Consider the following 3,598-nt stretch of genomic DNA (forward strand, 5'->3'; position numbering starts at 1 on the left):
CACATAAAATAGAAAAAGTACAATTAGATGCCTCTGTATAAGGTGCCAAAACTAGCTTGCCTGGTTCCTTTGTAGCAATGCACGTTCACATCGGATGTTGTGTTTTGCTTTCTCATCATGAAGCCCAATAAAGGAACATATCTGGCACCGGAGAGTTTATAGATAGAGACTGGCAGGGGAACCTACAGCTAAACTTAAAAACTAATCTCACAGCTCCCCTACTAAAAATGTGAACATCTTCAAATCAGCTGCCAATGCATCAATCCACATGTCAGCCTGTTATTCTAAAGCCAAAACAATTTATAACTTAATGTATTCCTTGCATTAATGTAAAAAGTATTTTATAACTTGCTGTGCTCCCCCACCTCTCTAAATACGTACCTGAGTTCTCAATCGATCCAGTGCTGTGCATGGCTGAATCTCTTCTCTTCTCTCTCCCTCTTCTGATAGGCACCAAGGCAGCAGCAGGAGACATTGGCTTCTGCTGCTGTCAATCAAATACTGTGAGGAGGGAACATGGGAAGGAGCCCAGCTGCATTGTGTACATGGAAAGTCGAATAAAAAAACACATGGACGGGGGCATAGTACATTAATACATGAATGCAAAAGTAAAAATGAATAGTAATCAACATGTTGAGTGTTCTAGCTCCAACTTTATGAATTATATGTACCTGCAATGACCACATGTATAGATCCTTTTTGGAGGACAGTCTTACCTATCTGCTCCCTCTGACGGAATCGTTTGATATGGATCACATCACAGATAACTATTCATTTTTACTTTTGCATTCATGTATTAGAGCCGGTTCACATTTGTGCGGCTGCGGTGTTCGCATGTAATGTCGGAGCGCACTGCTCCTTCATTACATGCGATCGGCTGTACGGTGCGAGTTTAGCCATACACTTTGTATGGCTAAATTCGCACCGCACCCGCAGCAAACACGCACAGGACCCTTTTTTGCAGCCGCATCAGGATCGGATCGCACAGCGGTTCACACTTGTGCGATCCAATCCTGTGGGAACTGCAAGATCGCACTGCGATATGCGATCAAACTGGGGGTGTCGTTAAGATTTCATTGACACCCCCAGCATATCGCATATGGCAGTGTGAATTGCCGGGGGTGCGTTTGCGATGCGGGAACGGGCTGCGGATTCGCAGCCTTCCCGCATCGCATAAGTGTGAACCGGGGCTAAATGTACTATGCCCCCGCTGTGTGCATATTATGGACTGACAGATATGGTTTATGTTTTTAAAATTTACAGTAAATAAACGTAATTTTTTTTTATTATACTTTTGTGCCTACAAAGTCCATGTGTTTTTTGATTCGACTTTCCAGTTTAGATATTAGGATGTGGCACGTTTACATATATTCTATGCACCCAGTGAACCGCTTCTGGTAGTGCATTTTTCCATTTAAATTTGCATTGTGTACATCTATGGAAGCAAACAGCCTTTCTTGGAATCGAGCCTGCATGTCTGCCACCATAGCAAGCGCTGGCGTGGACCCCAAAAAGGAGTCTTGAGGCCGCTCTGTGCAATACCACTGCACAGAGCAGGTAAGTATAACATGTTTATTATTTTAGTTTAAAAAAAAATGCCTTTAGAAATGCTTTGGCCAAAATATGACTCCCGCTTCCCATCCTGCTATACTCATCCTGCATGTTTTTGTTTCCTTACCATGTAAATGAAGGTATACTCAACTATGTCCACCATCTGTGTCCTTTGCCATTTCTGGGTGCAGAGATTGCTAATCCACCCCTTGCAGGCAGGTCCCCAACAATCCCAATGCAGTGACGTCACTCCTCTTCTGGATCATGTGAAAACCTCACCACCAGACAGCCAATAGGAAGTGTCCACATTATGCAGAAAGTGATGTAGACATCTGAAGAAAGACTCTACCTCATATAAACAGAAGAAGACAGAAGACTGGAGCATCACATGGCTGTGATGTCAGGTAAGTAGCAAGGGCATTTAGATCATTTTGTTCATGCCATTGATTAGTGAGAGGAATAGATGGAAGAATGGTAAGGGGTTCTGTGTTTTCCCCAGAGTTGGGCTTTGAATATACTGTTCAATTTTTCTATTAATGATACAATCAGTAAGGCCCTGTTGGTAGATCTAGAAAATATCGTATTGTGTGTGGTCAGCTTTAAAGCGGAGTTCCGGGCACAGAATCGTTTTTTCAATGAACATACCCCCGGGACAGTCAGGGCTAGTACATTCCACAATGGCTAGCCTCTGATCTGTCCCGGTTCGCACTTACCTGCAAGAAGAAATACTCAGTTTTAAAATTTCTTCTCCAGCGTTGCCATCTCTGTTGTGGGCAGCTGAAGCCAGCTCGATCCTCTTCTGCGTCCTCTTCTGCGTCTTCTTCTCCCATAATGCGCCTTCACCGGCCCCTCGCGTCACTTCCGGTGCGGCGCCGCATTCCCTGCTAAACAGCTTCTGGGCATGCCCAGAAGCTGTGGAGGAATGCGGCGTCGCACCGGAAGTGACGAGCGGGGCCAGTGCCGTCGCATTGATTCCTGGGAGCGATGATGTTCAGCTCCCAGGAATCATTGCAAACCGCAAGTGACGGCGCAGGCCGCGGCCACAGAGGGAGGAAGTGGAAAATAGGTGAGTATTTCATTCTACAATTACAAGGTAAGTAAAAAAATAAAAATAACCCTAACTATCCAATTCCTTTTCAGGTGAAGAAGAGCAAGCGGATGGGCACAAAATCGATTAGGTCGATTTTGTGCCCGGAACTCCGCTTTAAAGTCCTTCACGTAGATAGGCGTTCTCCATAAATCTGGACACTTAAATCTTTTCCAAGAGATGACCATGTCTTGAGATTGTCAATACACTTTATTATACAGAATATTTGCATTGTGGTTTTATTGATTAATCATTTTTTGTAAGCTTTGGTTTTATTTATAATTGTATGCTGAACTAAAATGAAATGTTTGGTGTCCCAAGTTCTTTTCTGCTTTAAAATCTAAAATCTGGACACCTAAATCTTTTCCAAGAGATGACCATGTCTTCAGATTGTCAATACATTTTATTATACAGAATATTTGCATTGTGGTTTTATTGATTAATCATTTTTTGTAAGCTTTGGTTTTATTTTCAATTGCATGCTGAACTAAAATGAAATGTTTGGTGTCCCAAGTTCTTTTCTGCTCTAAAATCTAAAATCTGGACACTTACGGTAAATCTTTTCCAAGAGATGACCATGTCTTCAGATTGTCAATACACTTTATTATACAGAATATTTGCCTTGTGGTTTTTCTTGATTAATAATTTTTTGTAAGCTTTGGTTTTATTTTTAATTGCATGCTGAACTATAATGAAATGTTTGGTGTCCCAAGTTCTTTTATGCTCTAAAATCTATAATCTGGACACTTAAATCTTTTCCAAGAGATGACCATGTCTTCAGATTGTAAATACACTTTATTATACAGAATATTTGCATTGTGGTTTTATTGATTAATCATTTTTTGTAAGCTTTGGTTTTATTTATAATTGTATGCTGAACTAAAATGAAATGTTTGGTGTCCCAAGTTCTTTTCTGCTCTAAGCGACCTCTGTCCTCCCATTCCATGCACAGTCCCAAGG

Source organism: Pelophylax lessonae (genome assembly GCF_965119305.1).
Source record: "Pelophylax lessonae genome assembly, chromosome: 10".
Lineage (NCBI taxonomy): Eukaryota > Metazoa > Chordata > Amphibia > Anura > Ranidae > Pelophylax > Pelophylax lessonae.